Source organism: Harpia harpyja, chromosome 23 (genome assembly GCF_026419915.1).
Source record: "Harpia harpyja isolate bHarHar1 chromosome 23, bHarHar1 primary haplotype, whole genome shotgun sequence".
In the NCBI taxonomy this organism is placed as follows: Eukaryota; Metazoa; Chordata; class Aves; order Accipitriformes; family Accipitridae; genus Harpia; species Harpia harpyja.
Window position 1 is genome coordinate 6,291,371 of NC_068962.1, and position 22,281 is coordinate 6,313,651.

Here is a 22,281-nt window from a genome sequence, read left to right on the forward strand (position 1 = left end):
GTAGTCTGTGGCTTCATTAAAGCAGCGCGCACCACTCTTCCATAATGAGGTGTGTGTTCTGTTGTGGGTAATAGAATCATTTTCTGTGTTGAGCAGATTGCTATGTAAATACGGAGAACTGAAATTCAAGGAGATTTGTTTTCTTTGCTCCTTCATTACCCCAACACTGCGTTCCTCTTGGTCACCATGCTAAACCTGAAAAGGAAGACTTCTATTAATAAAAAAATTGAATTGGAGAAAACATATTACACCATCTCTGTGCCTGTTAAATTAATAATAAGCAAGTGATGAACAAAAATTGTGATTCATTATGCATTCTATGACAAAAAGAATAATTTATAAATTCCAAGTAATGTTATTTCTTCTGTAATAGCAAAATGAATCATCAGCTTTTAATTTTCTGCCATAACTATCTAAACCCTTTTAATAAGAGGTTTGTCTCTCTCGAGGTGTCTAGCAATGTCTGATGGAAGTTCTTGAATTTTACAGTTATGCCACTAATGTATCAGCTAAAAAAACTACACCAGATTAATTGCTTTCAAATTCAATTATCTCTTAATTCATTACAGTTATTGTTATATTAGTCCCTGAAGTTTCATCTTAGATGTTACTGTATGTCCAACCATGTTTCAGCTACTGGATTTAACATTGTATGCCTCACAGGAACAAGTAATTTACAGCATTTTTCTAGTTGAAAATAAATAAATTAATTAATAGTCACCAACTCCAACATTCAGGTACGTTTGAAAATTTGACACTGTGCTAAAGCTCGTTAAAAAGCAAACTAGTAGTAAATATATTTTGTATTGCAACCTATTATGCACTCTGGATGACCTGCTGCTTGTTTTACAATGCTGCAGCTTTAATGGTTTTAGTTCTTATAGATGTCATTGGAATTTTAAAGACTAGTTAATGTAGTGCAGTTAATATAACTCAGTCCCTGATATGGAAGAATTTGTAACACCTTCCCGTCAAACAAAATCTGGCATGCCCTGCATACATCAGCTGTATATCTAGCATGGCCACCATTTTGTATGGGGTATTAAACAGAATTTGATGTATTTATGGGTTTTGTGTGTCACCCAGAAAGGAGGAAGCAAAGTTGGCCAGAGTCAAATTATATGACCTGGCTTATAAGAAAAAACAACCAATATTGCAGAGATTTTGTTCTTTGTCGTGAACTTCTGTATCTTCTGTGATAGTCTGCACAGTGATTATGAGAGTACAACTTGAAGGAAAAAAAAGGCAAGTCATACTGGATAGACAGCGGGGCTGGGATATGTACCCTGAAATTCATAAGACTTTATCTGATTTTAGCCTTGGATCTTCAAACTAAATCTCTTAGAAAATGATGGTTCCACATACTCTAATGAGAAAGTGGGACACTATAGCCCACCTATAGCTACACAGAAACCTTTATCTTACCACTCCATACACATAAGATAGGAGTCCAGGTTCTTACAAATGATTTTGAATTCTTAAAGCATTCAGTTTGTTAAATATTTTCAGCCTGTGATGGAGTTAGACCTTTTATTGTGGGGAAGCTTGATAAATAAGGCATCCTTAAGAAGCAGAGAAGATACCAATATAATGTATTAACATGTTTTCATTTCTAATGTATTCTCTACTTGTGTTATAAAGCTCATTACTGAATTATGACTGAGATCATAGTTTTGTAGCAGACCAGCGTGGGAAGATACTCCTGCTCTGGTAGAACTATTAGTATCTTTGACAGCGGGGAATGAATAAGCTCTCTAGGGCATGGCGTGCTCTCTTGTTCTGTATTTGCGCTGTGCATTGCATACTAGGAACTCAGCTGAAGGCCAAAGGTTCTTCAGTGCACCCCTGGCACAAGGAATTCAGATAATCCCATTATCTTCCACCTCACAGTATTTTTCATGTTTCTGTCTTCATGGAGAAGTATTTGACATAAGGTGGAATTTATCTTGCCTAATTTTAGCTATCTAAATGTTAGGAATCGAGTATAAGCTGATTGCTCGAGACAGCCTGTAGTCAGAGGAGACAGGCTTCTCCAAACAGCAGTTCTTCGCACCCCACTGTAAGAATCTGAGTGAACTGCCACGCTCTGGCAATTTCCATCTCTCTTTCCCTCCCTTGAAATAAGAGACAAAATGCCTAAGTGTAAAGTGACTGCTGTAAGATATATGTATTCCCCTAAAACTCTATTTTTAAACCTTCCAAAATGATAAAGGAACTGTACTCCTGTATCTTTATCTTCCATATCTATTATCTTTAGAAATAAATTAAGTTTCTTAAAATAGATTTCTTTTTCCCTTTGTATGGCTTTTGCATTTCACAATGTAACTCCAATTCTATTCTCATCGCTGGAAGAGCTGAATAGGAGTTTTTCATTTAGAAACTTTCTTCTCTATGTGCCCATGTTCATAGTGTTTAAAACGGGTTCTTCCAAACATGAAAGTGCTTTACTAGTAATCGTCCCCTGAAATCTAAAGCTAGGCCTTAGTTTCAGCTAGTTTTTATGAAAGTGAAATACATTATATCTTTGTGAAGCTGTACTAGGATTGGCAGTTCCCACAGTTTTGTGGTTTGTCTACTACCTAGCAGATTTCTTAGATTTCACTTCTTGTAGCTGAAAGTTGGCTTTCATTAAACAAGAACAATAAAAACAACTACAACAACTGTTCTTTTTTCCCAACTCATATTTCAATGAAAAGCTTGAAAAAATTACCTATATATATATCAAGTGTATAAAAACCCAGAGATAAATAAGAATCCAAAATGCATTAAGATATTTATTGTTGCAAGGCAACATTACGCTATTTAGCATAATGCTTGCATTTTGAATATTATGGATGAGAATACTATTAAGCTTAATTCTTCTCTGGAGTCAACCATGATTTATTGTTGGGAGCTTTTTTAGTGGTAACAAAAGGAGTAAAATTCTAAAGAACAGCATTGATCTCCAAAAGCTAAACAGGGGCTTTCCAAAAACCTAGGGATAGCATTGGAAGCTTTCCTCAAAACTCTCTTAATTACAGAAGGCATAATGATCTGTTTTATTCAAAGTGAATCCCTTTGTTTTGATGGTACTAATGCACTACAGTAAGTGTATGATGATAAGGTCTATAATAATAGTATAATAATAAAGGCTCAAAAGAGGAAATAAATGCTTTCACATTGGAGTCTGAAACATTGTCATTTTTCTTCTGATTTATGATCTGTAGTGAAAGGCCTGGTCCCATGGAGCCGAGTAAAGACTACCCAAGGGTTTCCTTACCTCTCATTGTACTATTGATGTAATCAGATCTGACCTTGATATTTGACACTGTAAGAAAATTACAGAACGGTCTTGTACAGACATTAATTTCAGTTTGACACCTCACTGACACTTTGTAGATCTTAAAAATTACATTAGGTGCTTACATTTCAATTACACGAAAAACTGGAATTCATTGATCCAAGTTACTTGGTAAAGGCACCTAGTAAATGAACACATATACAATGAAAAGAAAAGCAGTAAATATTGCATAGAAAAAGAGGACACATAGTGATTTACTTTTTTTAAAGAAGTCAAGAAAAACAGCACTTACTGAATACATATTAAGTCACAGTATATATTTACAGGCAGAATATCTGTAATAATACTTGGAACCTAAAAGGTATTTGAAGGCTTTAAATTCCATTTTTTTTTAACTTTCCTGGTTTCAATGGCAACTGGGGATATGAGCTGCTTCTGTCCTCAACTTTTTTACTTACAGCAGCACATTTTTAAAGTGAGCATTACTTACTCTTATAATAATCACTCATACATTTTAAAAAGTGTATGAATAAAACTGGGCATGTAAAACTCTTACCAAATTTGCAGGCCTACATGTAAAGCACAACTCTGAAAAGAAAATTATTCCAGTTAATTAATGTGGAAGTTGAGTCTGGCCCTTGCTTAAGAAATTTTGAAGCAAAAATAAGAATTGTTTATAATACAAGGATCTACCTCTTTTCCTTTGCTCCTGTCTTTCATGCCAGAACACACCTGCATTTGTGAAAGAACAAGATTAAGAACAGGTCCTCTCTCTTAGAGGATATGTATTAAATTTATGTTGATATTTCCACTTGAAGTGAAGGGAGATGCTAATTTGGATGGTCTCCAGTGAAAGAAAAAGTTTCCATTAGTTTCCATGGTTTTGCTTGCCCAGTGTGAAGGATGCGTTTGTTACAAGGCTTCATTCAGGAGCATTTGGGAAGTGCTTTGAGATCCCCGGTGGATGCCATTCCAGCAGTGCAAACTACTCAGGATAGATTGAAAATCTACCACTGGAACTATTCCCTGGTACAAGAAGTCAGTTACACCAGACTAAAATACTACATGATACTATATTGATTCTGTCAAATTTATCTAAGGAATTAAGTGATCAAGACAAGCTGTCTCCTTCTCTGCCTGGTTTCTTACCTGCCTGCCTGCCAGACTGCACACACTGAATGGTGTGCCAGACTGCCATATTCTTCCAGCTACTGAATTTCCACCTTCCTGTGGAGTTATGCTGCTGGCTCCTCAGGGACTTAAGAAGATGGGATGTGTCTAGCTAAAGAGAAAGCTGAAAATGCAAGGATTTTCTGTTTGTTGTTGCTTTTCTTTTCAAATGGATTTTTTTGATCATGATTCCTCTTTCACCCCCAAAATAAATCCAAACTTTTAAGTTTTCATCTCCATCCAAGAATATTATAACTTAAAGTGAAATTTCTTGCCAGATTTCTGGCGAGCTCTAGGTAATACATTATCTTTTTTCTTTCTTGCTCCCTGTTCATGGGGGAGCATATCTGGAGGCCAATAGAACAGTCAATCACTTAACATAAAATCTTAGGTAAGTCATTTGAGTATCTTGTTCTATATTTTTCTGCCAAAATTTAAAGCTAGTGAAACATAGGAATTCGAAATCCATTCTGGATATCTACCTCAGTGTTGGCCTTTGATGGTACTACTTTTAAAGTATACATTTTTGTCAGGTTCACATGACAACATGAGTCTCATTTATTTTCTACTTAGAAATGGTTTTTGTATAAGAAAACACTGAAGGCTGACACAAATGGGTTGAGTTCCCACCAGCTAAAATTTTTCAAACCATCTTTCCAGCGGCAATCTTACTTTTCAAGGTAGGTCCACATTTAACTCTGTTAAGGTTCCCATACATACAATATAGATCTATGGCCTGGATATGCTTGTCTTTCCTGCATCCTCCAAAATCTGAAAGCACCAGGGAACTGTGAAAAGCACCAGTAAGTCAGCATGAGACCTACCAGTATAAGTTTTCCAGTTTAGGTTCAGTTGTTCCCATATTTTACTTCGACTGCTGTTTAAGTCACTACAGCAGTATTCCATGAAAAACAGATTTTAAGACAGGGTCTTGTAGGAGGAAGTGAAAAAGTGAAGAGGATAGCAATGTTTAAAGAAATGGATATCTTTCACAGACTAAATATTTCATGTAACAGTACTGTATAAAAGTATATAACGAGTACTATGTAATCAAATATATAATGAGAAAAGAGCAGAAACTTAAAAGTTTCACAGAAGAAAGTCATGCACAGTAATATGGATGGTAGGTAACTTGCATTGAAAAGCACAGTAAAAGACCAAAAAGGAGTGATTCAGGAAAAGGACAGTCAATGAGAAGGTGGCACCACTTTTCAAATCCTACCCATAGTTATTAGCTCTTTTTACCTCCTCTTTTTTATGTGGATGCCTGTATTAAGAGCCTATTTTAGGTGCTCATTGCCAAAAAATATTGAAAATTCTGATGATAGTAACTCTGAAAATGAGGTTACAGGTATCTACGCTTGAATGCTAAACCAAGGAAATAGCAAAAGTTGGGATTGTTTTTGAAAATACATAAGCAGCAAAAGCATACAATGTTATCCTATTAGAGTGTCAAGATTGGGATATTTCTACAGGAATACATTTCATGGGGAACACAAAATAATCATGGCAGCACATAAAGATGCCGTGGCAGAGTGGAAGGTGAGAAATATTTTATGGGACAGGCCACCAGAGGGAAGTACTGAACAGTCTTAAGAGACACAACATTTGAGCAAGTTTTCAGTCTTGAATGAAATGCCATATGGCTGGGGGGGGGGTGGATTTGCCTCTCTGAGGAAGCTGTGACAAGTGGCAAAGTTTATTTTTTGCCTTAATCTTTCTATGGCTCCAATTCTTAAGGCAGATTTTTCTCCTGAAAAACAAGTTTAGATTTTCATTCCCAAAAAGGAAATTGAATGCAGCTTGTGAACACCTCTGCTGTTATTTACATTGTGCCTGGACTGTGTGTAATTTATTTCTAGATCAACAAGAAAATAACCTGTTGATCTAAATAAGCTAGCATTTTAAGAAAGTCAACAATATTTTGCACAAGCCTGTCACAAAACTATTTTTTCATGTATGACCAAAAGAATAAAGAGATTGCACAGGTAGGTCAACCAGGAAGATTAAGCAATGATATGAACTAAAGCAGAATACAGTATACAGAGCTCAATGTGTTCAAAGATAAGGAAAAAACACCTCCGCTCTTCCTACAGTTTAAAAATGTGCTTTGTCTGTTAATGCAACTTAATCGGAAAGTCTTTGAAGGGCACAATGACTTTATTGATCTTAAAAACTTTACAGAAACAATACTATTTAGTCTCATGTGACAGCAGATGGCACTGTATAACTATTGGCATGTACATGTATGACTGCACATATGTATACATGCACACACAATCAAAAAACCATATTGCTTTCCAAATAATGAGACCTCAGAAAAGACTAGGGTCTAAATCTATGATACTATTTTCTCTCAAAATACATTTGAATTACAAAATGTCTCTCTGCAAGATTCTAGAAAGCTTTTCACAATGGAAGATCTTATACAGAAGAGAAATAAAATCTTTCTAATATATTTTCTTTGTCTTTTGCTGGCTTTCCATGTCATAAAAGTCACCTTCCTTGAAAATAAGTGTATTGCTCTTTATAGATAAAAAGAGATGTACATAGGGGTGGGTTTTTTGCAAACACGTCATTGGAGTATCAGCTCAATATTTACCAGAGACCCCCAAAAGTACTTAACGTGTTAAGACTGTATTAAGAAGAGGAAAGAGAGGAAATATGACACTATCCATTGCAGTCTTTTTAGCATATGCAATAATATGATAATAACAATATATGAATGCTGTGTCCTCATCTTGAAGTTTTGGCAAGTTTTATTCGCTAGTATTAGGAGAAAGAAAATTAGTTAATAAAGCTGGAGAAAGCTGAGAGAAGAACAATAATTATTCAAGCAAGAAGCAACAGTTCTGGTAGGAGAATAATGTCACTTGAGAATAGATAGTTACCGGATGCCAAATTACACTATTATTTTTGACCATAGTGGGTGGTTTTGCTTGAATAAGGACTGTAGTGTTAAAATCAAATATGCATATAATACATATGTTTGAGCAAGCAAAACACTTGAGAGTTTGGAGCAAGGTCTGTAATCTGAGGATCAGGCCTAGCTTTCTTTGTAATATAAATAGTCCTGCATTTCTACTAGCCCGGAGAACTGGCCAGTTCTTATAGTAGCTGTGTTAATGCCAAAAAATAAAGTAACATCAATGGTGACTAGGAGAAATTTTTTTCTGATTATTCCTGTTTTTAGGAATCTCCCACTAATGAAGGAGGCTGGAGCAGCCTGTCTGGAAGTACTGAAGACCAAATTCACCAAGATTATATTCAGCAATGGGACTCAGACCAATTTGGACTCACATCTAGAGATGTAAGGACGCACGCTTGCATTCAGGCACAGGTTTTATTTGATCCATAGTTAGGGGAGAACACTTGAGACTGTGCTGCCTCTTATTAGAGACTCAAGTGTGACCCCATGGAGGGGCTAGATCAGACCATTATATATACACAGCAGCTTTTGGGGTGATATTGCAGAACCAGCAGTGACTAAAGGCTCTGTGCATGCAGGATGGATCCAGATATCATGTCAGGTTGGGAACCATCCGCAGTCAGATCTCAGTCTCACTCCACACTACTAAGTAATCCTAGGAATAAGATATACGTGATAGTTGAGAACACACTAGACTTTACTCTGCTTCCTGACCTGACGCTCTGATGGAGGTATACACATATTTAGTTAATTTAGGACCAGCCCTAATGAAGGATTTAAGCATCTAAAATCTGAGCTGGGAGCCTAAATTCTTCTGCAGTCCCCAATGATGGCTCTGGATACGTCAGTTTAGTTGCTCTCTAATCTCCGTGGTGCCCAGCTGATGGATGTGTAGCTCTTTCTCCGTGTTGACTAAGATGGGAAGCTTGATGCATAAGGCATGGCTGGGTCTGGCACTCCTCCATCTGCATATCTAGAAGGACATGGCTTGGCAAGCATTCTTCCAGCACCCCTAAGCACACCTCAATAGTGACAACAACCAGACAAGTGTAATTATTGCTACTGTCTTCTAAAATGTAGCTCCTGCTCTCATTTTGTGATGTACAATTGCTGGAATATTCATAACAAAAATGGGAGACTTCTTTTTTGGAGTACAAAAGCACACTAGGAATAGATTTTAAGCAACATGCTACATGTAGCCTCCTATAAAAGGGTCTGGGTTTAGCTGGAAAGACATTTAGGGAGAAATAGAGAAATTCTGGACCCTATACTGATGATACTAAATTATAGACTAAAAAAACAGGATCGACTGGATTGGAAAATGGACAAAAAAATGAAGCAGAGTATATGAACTTGGGTCATAGCTTAATGGCTAAGACACTGGCAATAGGATATCTGGATCCTAATCCTTTCCCAAACAGCCTTTACACATTTTTTTACACAGTGATTTTTCCTTAAATCCTTATAAAGCCTCTGATCAGGACAAGAAACCTAGACAGCTGCCTCCAAGCTAGAATACAGAAAAAGCAGTCTGGCTTTGTGTTGCTTCTTGCTCTCTTTATAGAACAATAAATCTTTCACCCTTTTGCACAGTAACACTGCTTCAACAGGAAGAGTTGGAAATGTTCCCTCTTTCTCCCATAATGCATTAAATTGCCTATAAAGGTTAGGAAGCAGTAGAAAATACAGGTGTGTATCCAGTTGGGTAGACGAGAGCATGAAATAAGCCTTTCCCTGCTACTAGGATGAGTGCTCAAATTGTATCCCCAGGAGAAATTGGTTACCCAGCTGTCTTTTAAGAAAGTAAACGTCATAATTTTTTTCAGGAGTCTGTTCCAGGTGCTTGTTGGATGCTTTGTATGATGGCTTGTGAAATAGCGACTGAGAAGACAGAGCTAACCGGGGAGGCAGGAGGAGGAATGTGCCTGGGCAGCCCGGGACGTGCTCCTACTGTCGGGCAGCCGCTGAGCTGGGCAGCACGCGATTTCGGTTTTGGACACAGGCACCAAACTTTATGTTGTACTTGAGTGCACTCTTTTAGGTCTTTCACTGATACAGGAGGCCTTGAATGCAGGGTGCTGGGAGACTGAGGGCCTGATCCAAACCTGTGGTGGTCAAAAGTCATTGGCAGCAGTGAGGTTTTGATTCAGCTCAAGCCATTACACCTCTTCTCTAGAATATTTTCCGTAGTACGTGAAGTATTTGGAAAGTGGTTAAGAGGCAACCACAATGGAGAAAACCATGCTTGTTTTCCTCTCCTGCAATTATTCCCAAGTCCTATTTTCAATCTGCATTCTGCTTATTTTCAGCAATTCCCCCTAGTGTGCGATTCATCTGGCTTGGCAGCTGCTCTGTGTGCAGTACATTTCAAGAAGGAAGGGGACAGAAGCACAGGCACGTTTCCAAGAAAACAGATAAACTGCTTTGGTGTCACTGACTTAGAAAGTGGGTTAGTCATACTCTAAAAGACTGGTATCCCTGATTATTTTTACTCGTCCAGACCAACACACATCTGTGCTAGCCCACCTCTCACAGTATAATTCAGCAGGTGTTCTCCTCTCCTGGGAGTACAGCAATGAACTTAGAATATATTTTGGAGTTTACTATTTAAATGATGCAAAGTATTCTGCTGTTTTTAAAGCAGCATGTAAAGCTGATTTAGGGATTACTGTTATGTTGCTTCTCTTTTTTTAGATACACTAAGTATTTATCTATACATTTAAACCTTTATCCAGACAGAGAATAGGTAGGCAGATTAGATGATAGTGAACTAACAATTTTCACTGTTCCAAGCGAAAAAAATAGCATTATTCGGCTGACAGATCAAGTGAAAGCTAGCAAGCTTGTGGCATGAGAAGGTTAAGTGGAAATTAAAATTTTCTATGATTCATATTTGATGAAAAAATTAACATCATATAATCAAAACAAAAGATGGCAGGTCTATAAGACCATGATATGAAATGTGTACAGCTGTGTGTTGCAGAGAAAAGGAGGAACATGAATTATTATATTTGGTGTGCCTGAAAACAGTATTTCCTTTTCACTAATTATTATTCAGACACATGCTTAGCACTTACCTGATGAAAGCAAGTAATTTCTTTGTACAAAGAAACACAAGAAAATAAACAAAAACAGAGTAACAGAATTTGATAAGGTTTACAGTAATAGAATCACATGCTTACTTAAACTAAGGTGTGTATAATGATTCTATTTAACTTCTCTTTTTCTCTCTCTTCCTCCCACTTCTGACTGATTGGTACAAGCTTCAACTGAGATACTGATTACTCAAGGAATTATAGTACTAGGTCTTGAAGACATCTCATTTGCATTATTTCTATATTGTTGTAACTGCATCGACTTCAGTGAAGATACTTCTGATTTAACTGGTGCAACGCAATTGATATTTTGGTCCAGGAATCTTCCCATGTGGAACGTGCATATTCCATTTTCAAATGCTTAAATAATCCTGGTTGAATAAATGTTGCTGCAACGATGGAAAAACAAGTCCTGTTTGAGTATGTAAAAAGGAAGCCTAGTAAATTTGAGGAAGAAGATCAGCAGACACAAGAAAAGGAAACAGCTAAGAAACTCTAAAGCAAAGGGAGAAAATTAATTTATGAGTCTACTTTTTTCTTTTTCTAAGAGGTTGTTCACCCAGAATGAGCACACATTAAGCTCTACTGGAAACTATGGCAGATAGGCCACTGACTGTGGGATATGAGTTATTACACCGTAAATTATTAATGGATGCTATAACCAATTTGAGCTATGCACAGTTATAGAACTGTTTGAAATCAGTGGATATGCTGAATAAATGCAAAAGAATCAGTAGCTGTATTCACACCGTCCTGCAAGAGTGCCTTCAACTCTTCCCTCACCAGATTCCTGAAGAGCCCGTGCTATCTAACCACGGGAGTGAATGTCACAGGGTGTGCCACCGGATAAACCCAGGAAATGCCATGGGATTTTCTGCTTATGTGAGCGGTCCACAGGATACAAACTCAAGGCCTTTGGTGAGAACGTCCTTGCATCTGCCACGACAGCCTGAAGCACAACGCCCTTGTGTCTTTCCCACGCCACGCTGCGCAGTGTTGCTGGGTGGGTTGGCTAAAACACGCACAGGCTTTTCCAGGCTCCCCTCCAGCAGCCCAGCTAAGCCGGCAGCCTCAGGAGCGTGCAGCCTGTCCGGCCACGTCTCAGTAGCAGCAGCACACTCCCTCTTCCACCCAGGTAGGAAGGAGTGTACCCTACACCAAAATTTTGGAAAGACGACACATAGCCACAATCTTTTTTTTTATTTCTGTCACAAGAACAGAATATTGCCACTCAGGCACCTTCTACCATATCAAGTCTCTTCACTTGCCTTGACGGGATTGTTCACCTGACAGAGGCATCTACTGGCAATGAGCAACCCATGTGCCTACCTAGAAATTCGGTAGAAAGCTGCCACCCTTCAAGTGTATTCATCCAACAATATGCTTGGGGATCTGAGTATGTCCCTGGCATCTTCAGAGGAGTAGGGTTTATATCAGGTAAGAAGAAGAGCACTTGTGGATCTATCTATCAGGACATGGTTTAGTGGGCATGGTGGTGTTGTGTTGATGGTTGGACTTGATGATCTTAGAGGTCTTTTCCAACCTAAACGATTCTATGATTCTATGATTCTATTTTGGGACAGCCTGATTATAAGGGGAAGGAGGAAAGCAGGGTGAGTCCCTTAACTGGGATGCAGAGCACATTTCTGAACCTCTGGTCACCTAAGGAGAGGCAACTGAAATAGTGCATTCCTGGGACTGCTCTTGGCCCTGGATTTCATATTAGCAGTTTTCCTCCTTTTGGCCCTGAGATAAGATACTTCCTCGGGATGGCCTCGAGCATTGCACATGTACCTTGGGCATGGAAGGTGGGCTGGATGGTCAAAGTACATCTGCTCAGCAGCTGCTTATCTATGAGGCTGACGTACCACTTAGAGGACACAAGTGACTTCAGACCTTCAGGAAAGAGTGACAGCTAAGTACTGGTTTCCCCTATAACATCTTCAAAAATCAAAGCCTTAAACCTGCATGACACGTTCTTATCCTCACAAGTCTCTGACAGAGGAGCAAGAAATAGAAACCACAAGAAGTCTTCAGAGGTCCCTGCGGAAGGATGACTGGGACACAATAGGGATGATTGGACACAGCTGCAATGTAGGCATGTGTAGATGACAGAACAGCATGAGAAGAAACACCAAGGCATTCCTATCAGTAGGCATTTAAGAATCATCATTCCCCAAAACAGTTTGTAGACTTTGATGTATGCGACTATACCACTTTATCTATATGAAGGGGAGGATTTCACAGACTGGCTGACAGGATGATGCCTTGGGTTCTTTGACGAATGGGCGTGAAAAGGTTAGCCAAGTGACCACATCTTCTGGGATCAACCTGAGAGTGCGTTTGTGATGCATTTCGCATTGACTGTAAGCACTCCTGGTTGATCAGCTCGACTCAGTAGTGATGTGGCAACAGGTGGAGGCTCCAATTTACCTGTGGTTTAGCAAAGAAGGTCCAAGAAAAGATTAAGGGCAACAAATGTGAGACGAGGAAGAAGATAAAAGGGAATAAAAAAGTCCCATTTGTTTCATACTTATTTTAAAGAGTTTATTTATACACCAATGAACAGGTAAAAAAACACAGTACCTGATGAATGAAAACTACTCAGCCCATGATCTCTGCCCTTTAATGTGATACATAAATGAAGGTTGTTAACTCACGCAAAGTCTTATGAAAGCTCTGTTAAAGAGATGTTGGAGAGATACAGCTATTCAGATTAGTGGATTATAAATGTAGCTATACTTACACTAATCTTAAACTAGAGTCATATATTTACTACTGCAATTTCTTATGGAAGCGGCAATGGAAAAATGGTGTTATCTGTGAGTACATTCATAGTTTTACCAGCTACTGTTTTCTTAGACATACTTCCTCTGTATATGATGAGCTTACTCTAAAGGGGAAAATACTGGTAAGATTTTATGGCAGCCAAGAGACAGTACCTACTGCAAAAGTCATTAGCAAAAGGTCATAACTCTGCATTCACTTTAAATACCTGCTTTTGAAATATTCTGGAATCCTGCTTACCTTCTTGAGGAACTTGGCACTATGTAGTTTCAACAATCGGACATTATGCCTACCACTGTATTTACTTATTTATATTTCAAATTATAGCAAACTCTGTAACTATTCGTGTTTCCAACAACAGGAGCTACTCCAAGGGAGACATGAACGATATCTTAAGTCTCCAGGATATTTTCTCAGTCATAGCCATAATCCTAATCCTGAGGACAAAAAAGTGTAAAACATGAACAGGAAAACAAAGAGAAAACAACACAGCTCCTCTTGCATAATGGAGATACTAGGCCCAGATAAATGTTGTGGTTAAGAGTGATTTTGATTTGTTTCTCAGTCAACACTACTTCTTATGTTCCTTAAGGAACAGCAAGTTCCATCTGTAGCTGAAGTAGCAAAGAACTTTCTGAAGATAGTGGTTATTTTTAACAGTGGTTAATAGCTTGTGGCTTTGTTCAAATTTTCTACAAATTCTTACTGAGAGGCTTTGTTAAGCTAGAAAAAAAAAAGTTATAGCACAGTACCAGGAAATTTGTTTGAAGACTATTTTCAAATGGCTATTTGAACCTGTCACATATTTATACTTAAAGAGCACATAACCCAATTTTCTTTTCTTTTAACAGGTAACCTTTGTTTCTTTATGATAAAGACACTGTGAAAAAGCTTTTGCTTTTCCCTTCTAAAGGCTTTCATTCTCTGCTATTGTTAAACCATAAAAATATCAGTAATGTCATGTCAGTTTTGTGGAAAGATTCATTAACAACTTTTTTACCTGCATTCACATCTCTTTGCTGATGAAAGCTAAGAGAAGGAGAACAAGGGATGTCATTAGAGATGTTCATGTACCCTTTTTTCCAAGTATTTACGTGTACATAGGTGCTAAAAGGAAATAATCAGACAAGATTGTTTTCATCAGTGCAAAGAAAAATCACACATGTTGTCTTAGATGAATTGACTTTTTTTGGAAAGTCTGGAAAAAGACATATGCAGAAACAAAATCTGAATTTTTCATTATAGAAAAGCCAAACACTTCTCATTGCCCCCCGCCTTCCCTAAATCTGTTTTGTTAATATGTAACAAGAGAATGAGTCCCTTTTTTCCATATCATTTTTCAGACCTCTTCTATGTATTATAAAGACAGCAAAAAAGCTTAGACCCCTTATTTTCAGTCTCTTTGTACACTGCCTTTACAAATGTATAGTAGATGATTAAACTTTTTACACTGTAGTGCTACAGTATTTTATCACGGTGGTCCACTTAATAATTTCAAATAAAATGGGAAATATACATTGCTCTTTTTCACTTATCATTTGTTTCAGACACATGGTGTGGATGATGGTTTTTATGGTGTATGTGAAATGGTAACCTGATTTGCACTACCATAGGCTACATTGCATCTCTTAGGTATGAGAGGCAGCAAAAGGCAATGTGAGGTTCACTGTCCCGTGTGGATTTGGAGGGGAGACAAATCTGCCCTGGGAGACAAGTACAGTTTTAAAGGGAACCATCTTGAATCACTCCACCTGATTTACCTCACCTCCTCTGCAAGATTGGCATTGGTGAAAGAATTCTGTATTCAGTTCCTAATATGTATAAAAACAAATCAGCAGGACCAGATGACATTCACTTAAGGGGTCCAAAGAAGCCCAGATACAAAATTGCTGAATTACACATTTCACAGTTTCTTTTACCATCATCTACTCTTATGCTATCTACTGTCAGAGGGAAGGGAAAAAAGATAACACAATTTAAAAAAAAAAAAAAAAGACTTTAAAGAAGATTAAAGAAGATCACAAAGCAGTGAATATGGCTTTCAGTCCAGGCTTTTTAGTAAATAAACATAATATAATTGAGAAGATTTAAAATCTGAAGAGCAAATTTATGCCTCCCAAATTTGAGAGGTATGAGTTCTTTCAAGGAGTCAGTAATCACATGGAGAAGGTTTCCCATCTAACCCATCTTGGATTTCCAAAAAACTATTACAATGGTTTTTAAAGAAACTATGATGTCATGTGGAAAATTCAGAATTTGTCTTGTGGATCAGTACTCAGTTGAAAAATAAGTAACAAATTACAGCAATAAATAATATTTCTCAAAAAAGGGATAGGTTTGTCAAGGGAGTCCCATATGGAACTGTCTTAGGGACCGAGCATATTCTTAAACAGTCTGAAAAAGAGACTGAACAATTACAGGAAAAAATATGCAAAAGACACAAAAATAGCTTCAGTGGCCAAAATTAAAATTGACCATAGTGTTCTGCAAAAACATTTTGTAATACTGAGTGGCAGAGTGATAAAATGCAAAATAAAATTCATTGTCAGTAATTTGCATAATGCACATGGTAAAAACAACCCCAACTATACATATAAATGATGAACTCTGAACTTCTACCACTGAAGGAAGAGATCTGTAAGTCACAGGTGTTTGAAATCTCCATCTCAGTGCTTAGTCAAAAGGAAAATTGAATGCTAGGAATTAGTAGGAAGAGAAATGATACAGGAAACTGCTATATTGCTGTACAAATTCCTGAAGCAAACTGCTTTTAATTATCATGCCTTGTTCTGGTCATTCCACCTCAAAAAAGATACAGTAAAATAAGAAAAGAAATGATACAAGAGACAACAGGAGGGATCAAAATGGAGAGGTTTCTTTCTAAACAAGCAGAGCCTAAACTCACTAAAACTTAGCCTAGAAAACAGAAAGTGAAAGAAACACATGACAGAAGCATGGCAAAGAAGGTAAATATTGAATACTTTTTCATTGTTTCTCATAATATCGGAACTGGAGGGAACTAAATGAAATCATGAGGCATTAAGTTAAAAGCAAAGAGTGGAAGTACTTGTTTTCACATTCTGTGTAAAGGAGCTGGGGAACTCCCTGCCTCTGGATGTTTTGCCATCAGTACAAACAGGATGGAACAAGATGAAACAAATGTGTATAAGAAAGGTCCACTGGTGGTTAATAAACACAGTGGTGAACAGGCAGCTTCTGCAAGACTCATGACACACCTTGCACCATGAGGAAAATATCACTCTGAATATTCCTTTCTTTATCCTCTTTCCTAAACTAGCCACAGTGATGGATATTAGAGAAAACATGTAAGGCTGTAGAAACCCTTTTTTTTGTACCAGTTTGCTCATTTTTACAGAGAAGGAACAGTGTGTTAATTTTTCAATCCCAGCTCCTCTGGAGCCTTCAGTGCCCTCAGGTCATACGTAAGAACAGAGAGACTCCCTCTGCTTTGTAATAAGCATGGCGAAAGAAAGCTGCTTGACCTTCCCCTTGTAACCCATGCTACATTCAAGGTCAGTCCAAACCTGGAAGTTCTCCCCAGAAGGATCTGATGTGAATAAAATCACCATATTAGAAGTCAAGAGCATCTGGCAATATGCTTGGTGCCACAGGTCTTACCTTTATGACTGCTGAACTGCAGAGTAGATACATAAATACTCATAAGAACACCTTGCAGAAAGTTCTCAGCCTTTCAGAGGGTTATGCCAATAGCTAATTTAAGATCAAGTCTGGGTTTACTGGCAATTTATTTGACTTCAGAAATGCCTCTAGACACCTGTGTGGGTAACACTATATATAGTTCTTTCTAATCTTATTTTTTAAGTAACTATCTTGAATTCAAGCGTTTGTTAAAAGGAAAGACTGTTCTCTGCTATTGTAAGGAAGATGTCATTGTCAAGGGATAGGGGTCAGCTCTAGCCATTAATCCACATTTCAAAACTCTCATTATCAAGAAGTAGAAGTTCTGAAGACAGAATTATGACAGAATTGGGTCTTTAACAAAACTTTCCTAGGAATTTTGCAGATTTGTCTTAGAACATATCATAAATATAAAAAGTGTGAGGCAGTATCTTGGAAGATTTGGAGAATTTTACCTGACCTCATCTGGTAGTCACTAAACCACATCAGAACAATAAGGGCTTAAAAAAATCACTGTACAACAAGACCAAAATACAAGGAAAGAGAATGCAGTGATTCAGGAATGATAACTATAGATATTTAAAGGTACCAGTAAAAAATGCCATCTCTTCATAATGCATCCGAGTACTCACCTAAATGTTATTGGCAATGCTAGGCACTAATGCACCTGCTAAGATAGTATCTAACGGTGCTAATGAATGATATGAAGCAGCTGGGAAGGCAGACAGTGTGTCACTAGCTGCAGCCTTTACCAGTCAGTTAGAATTGATTCCCTCAGCTCCTCTGAGCTCTACAAACACTGCAGCACAAAGTACACCTGTGGCTGCAAAAGCAGTACTGCATTGGAAAACCAGGCAGAAACGGTCTGCAAGTTGTTGTTTGAAAAAAGAACAACTTTTACTTTAGTTATTGTAGACACACCCAACTTTCCAGTTGAACTTTCCAGATTTAAATGGGTTAGCGCTCAAGGTTGGCTTTTTCAAATGCTGAACTTCCACATCTCTTAATAGAAGCTCGATACCTGTGAGAACCAGATTTACACTTAGCTGCCTTAGAGTCACCATTTTTGTGCCTCTGATGAAATCTGGTTCCAGTTAAATCAGGGAGAAGCATCGCTTTTGGCTCAGCATTCTCCAGAGAGAGAAAAACTCCTTCGCTCTCCAGGTAGTTTATTTTTGAAGTGGCACTATTTAAACCTTTCATTCACATGTTCATTCTCACCCATTTAAAGGAAAGAGGCACAGGTTTAAAATTTGATCATACTGAGGCAAATAAACTCATTAAATAACTACAGAGTGGCTTACTGGTCATCTCCCTGGTGTGTAAAAGGACTAATCCACGTTTGAGGAAAGATAATGTATTTCCATATGTGACTTTTCATGTATGTGCCTGTAGCTCTCTTCTAGTCTATGCCAGTAGATACTCCCCTGGACATCAAGGGTAGGATTTTTCATACCTAACTCCAACTATCTCAAAGTAGTTGTTTATTCTAACCATTCAAGTAAGAATAACCTTCCAGAATATAACTTATAATAGTAACATTTAAGGTTTACATACCAGTCCTCTACAAGCTGCTTTAAATGTCATTTCATACAACTGACCATTACCTCTGAGTCAGCACTGTAGACCTTTAAAAGTGCTTAAAAATAAATTACATAGCATACATTTTTTATAACCAAAATTACCTGTGGCAATGATTTCAGTGAATCACAGGATAGTGGTTTTCTTCTGGAAAACTAAAAAATCCAAAGCTTTTTGAAGTTGGTAACAGGTATTAGAACTTAAATGGCCAAAACTCTATTGCAAAGGCTCCTTTGAAAGTGTTAGGAAACATCCTAAAAGTGTATCATAGAGGGCTTACTGTAAATTCCTTAGAAGGTAGGTGCCATTGCTTATTGCTACAGTAGCAATTTGTCATTTTATGGTTAGGAAAAGATATGAATTTTGCAATTTTATCTTTACCTTTTTAGTTGCAATGTTAAATAAAATTAAGTTTTGCCATATCGATACTATCTCCATTTAAACATTGGTTTCACCTTGCATACAAATAGTAGAATTAAGAATAGAGTTTATTGGTAGAAGAGATATGATATGAAAAAATAAGAGCACACAAACAGTATAGTTCTGTAGCAAATCAAAATACCACGTTTACTTTTCATTCTATTTATTTGTTAATATTAATCACCTAAGTCATTCAGGGCTGGGACCAAAAATAACTGAAAAATCCAGGAATTTAAGATTTCTAGTAAAGCAGGACTAAAAGTCTCAAAGACATCAGGTACTGAAAATTCTGTGATATTAACAGTTTGCGGTGCAATGCAGTGGAAAACCTTAAAAAGATAGGGAAATGAAACAGTAAGTTCGGCTGCATTTTTATTGTGCTGAAGAAGTACAAATTCTATCTCTTGGAGACAACAGGCTGTCAGTAGCTGTAGATCAGGTATGTTTTCATTCAAATGCAATTTTTAAGTAAAAATAATGTTTTACTAACCGCTATGCAGAAGGACAAACCTACCTCCAGTGGGGTGCTTTCTATAGTATCTATTATCTTCCATGACAAAAGTGAACAATTGATTTTGGGGAGATAACAATTTTGTGCATGAATTAGCTAAACCACAATATGGATAAAACACACATCCATTAAACTCAAATACGATCAGACATTGGTCTTCAAAACATGCATCTTCAGCTCCTCTTCCTCTCACCCAGCCCACAGGGTGGCTGTAGGGTGTAGGCACTTCAGTTTTCAGTGTCAATATTCCCCAGGTGATTAAACCCCTGATTGTGGGCATCAACAAGAAACACCAGGGCTGTTACACCGCTGACTACCTAAGCACCTAAATGTGGACCATCCTTCTCCATCAGTCCCTAACCCAGCGGTTGTTTTCAAGCACATCTACCGTCGTATGCTCTGCACAGGGATAGGGGTATTGTAAGCTTTCTTTACATCATCTGCCTGAAAAGAGAAAAAAACTTGCTCGGTAGCCTATGGCTTTAGCTGTAGTGGAAAGATTTAGGTACCAGTCCTAGACTATGGATAGAGCCTGTTTCTTTCTTCCTAGTGTAGGGACTACTTAATGTAAAATGCATGGGCAACCCTGAAATCAAGAACTGGAGACTTCTGACAATGAAAGAAAGACCTCGTCACAAAGCTGTAATATCACTGCCCTGATGCTCTTTACATCTGCTGGAATACAACAACCCAGCTTCAAGAAAATGAGCGGAGAATGCCACCCACCATCCAGTCTTGTCAAAAAGCTGGTGTCTTGGGTACATTTCCATGGCTTGGGCTTTGAATCTTCTTTCAGAGAAATACAGGCGCTCTGAGCTGGAGGAGGATGGAGTTAAGAGCAGGGATAAGGCACATTTGTCTCCGATGGCTTCCGTGCTAGAGAGCAGTCCTGAGCACATCTAATTCACTGGTCTGGAAGCAGCCGCTGTGCAGCGTGTGTCACTAATCCACCTGAAACTTCCCTGAAGCAGAAGGCTCAGCGTGGAGAAGAAATGCCGAGCGGCTCTGACCAGCCAGCTGCACGTCCAGAAATCTCAGCCGTAGCCACAACAGGGGAACATGTCGGAGACCTCTGGTCCCACGGCTGCTGAGTGGGAAGCATCACGGCGGCCAGTACCATGAGAGGTCTTGAAATTCCAGGCATGTGCTTCAAAATCCCTGTGATCAGGGTTTCTGTTAGAAAGAGGATTCTGTTAGAAACGTAGGTCCACAGTAGCCCCATTTTTTTAATCTGTATTAATGACTTACATATTTAAAGTCCAGCTTGGTCCTGCTAAAACACTTCAGTCAGTATTTGGCTCTGGCCTCTTGCTGCTCTGTGTGGATGTGTTGGCTCAGCAGTGTTAACAGGAGTAGAAAGCAATAAAGTTTGTTTTTGTTTTAAACAGTGTAAGCCAATCTGCCCCAGAATACACACAGAGAGTTGTTACACTATTTAACAAGGTGCCATTTTTACATGGTCACTTTTTTAATAATAACTACATTATGCTGCTGGATGTGCCAACTAACATAAGTTTTCTTTCCTCTAACTAAAGATCACACTGTGAGGACTTTCTCTGCCAGAAAATGGGATTATTTATATCTAGTAAGAACTTCTATGAACTAGGTAGTGTTGCCAAGCGCTTACTCTTTTACTGCAGATGGTTATGTTAGGGCAGAGTTACTCTTTTTAAAGTTACTTCTATGCTTGAAAGTGTATGTTGACGAGAGAATACAAATTAGAAATAAACCGCAAATGTAGTTCCAACGCTGTGGTCATCCAATTTGTGAGGGAAATATAAGGGCTTATTCAGACTTGCATGAATAATTCCGCAACAGAGAGTGCTCATTTCATTAAAGACCAAAACAAAAACATGAAGACTACTAATTAAGGGATCAGCATTTTAAAACTGTAAGATCTAAGACTCACGCTAAACGACTGACAGCCTATTAAGTGCCCCTCTGTCGCTGGTACTGACTGATTCCTTGCCCAGATATCTGGAGAAAATTGCATTCCTGTCTGAACCAGCAGAGAGAAACAAAACATTATCATTGACAAATGTGCTCCTATTGCAAGTGAGAGGCAGCACAGGCATCCAATATACGTGCCTATACCAGATTTGTCCAAACTGGGAAATCTGTTTTGTTGGGAAGGGAAAAGAAAGAATGGGTTGAAGAACAACTTGGAGTGTGACAGTAGGAGGATACACCTATTCCTGGCATTATAGCCCTCAAAAAGCGCTCCTCCAAGGACAGAGGAAACTTGCGTGGCTAAGGAATGCCAACATCTGTAGCCAGCAGCACATAAGGCAAGCATTATATCCAGCTGCTTTCAATTCCCCAGCTCAAATGACCAAAACCTCATTCATAACAGGGGCAGCCTGTAGCACGAAGCCAGGGTAAGGTGTCATCTCAGACCTCTGCTTTTGCATGCAGCAAGAAGCTTTTCACCACTCTGCTGTTAGGTTAAAGCCCTGCTTAGCATCATGGGGAAAAGCGTGATTGCAAGAACCATGTGCCGTTTTTGTCATAACATAGGTAATGGAAAAATGGAGGAATACATTGTATATAAATTCAACAGTGTAAACAGTTAGGCGTGTTTGTGTGATTCTCCCCTTTAAGATGTTGACCGGTTTAGTGTTGCTGCTGCTTCTCTAACAGTAGAAAGAGTCTGTGAGAAGTGTAGCTGAATGCCTGGAACTTGTTTTCTGGTATTGAAACTGTCTTTAATAAGGGGACTTTTTAACTTCTGTTATAAATGATGAGAATTGATAGGCATGTCTGAAGGAGAATAACTGAGGCTCAAACTGGATCATTAGGAAAAACCTGTCCTGGGAGGACAGTGTGACACTGGCAATCGCAGAGGTTG